The following is a 477-nucleotide window of genomic DNA, read 5'->3' as shown; positions in this document are numbered from 1 at the left end:
ATTCACCAGATGGACAAGTAGTGGGGAATGGCTGGGGGTGCCGACAACACAGCAGACAGTAGCAGGGATATCAGAGTATAAGGGCTCTAGTTGGGGGAGGGAGGCTATGGGGGGGGGCCATTTGGGAAGTGGGTGTATAGTTGAATAAGATGGTTTGGAATGTTCTGTGTAATATACACACAAACCAAAAAAAAAAATCAACAAATTATTTTTTTGGTCTTTTTGAGACAGGGTTTCCCTATAGTCCCAGATGTCCTGGAACTCACTATGTAGACCAGGCTGGCCTTGAACTCACAGAGATCTGCCTGCCTCTGCCTCCTGATGCTGGGATTAAAGGTGTGCACCACTACACCTGGCCAGCAAATTTTTAAAAATGTATTATATTTGAGGAGTGAAGCATGGAAATTTACATCATGTTAATTAGTAGAGGTGATAAACATTACCATTGAAATCTACCCGATGACTTTATAGATATAC

This window comes from Nannospalax galili, unplaced genomic scaffold (genome assembly GCF_000622305.1).
Source record: "Nannospalax galili isolate Female #2095 unplaced genomic scaffold, S.galili_v1.0 scaffold760, whole genome shotgun sequence".
Lineage (NCBI taxonomy): Eukaryota > Metazoa > Chordata > Mammalia > Rodentia > Spalacidae > Nannospalax > Nannospalax galili.
This window is presented reverse-complemented; position numbering follows the sequence as displayed.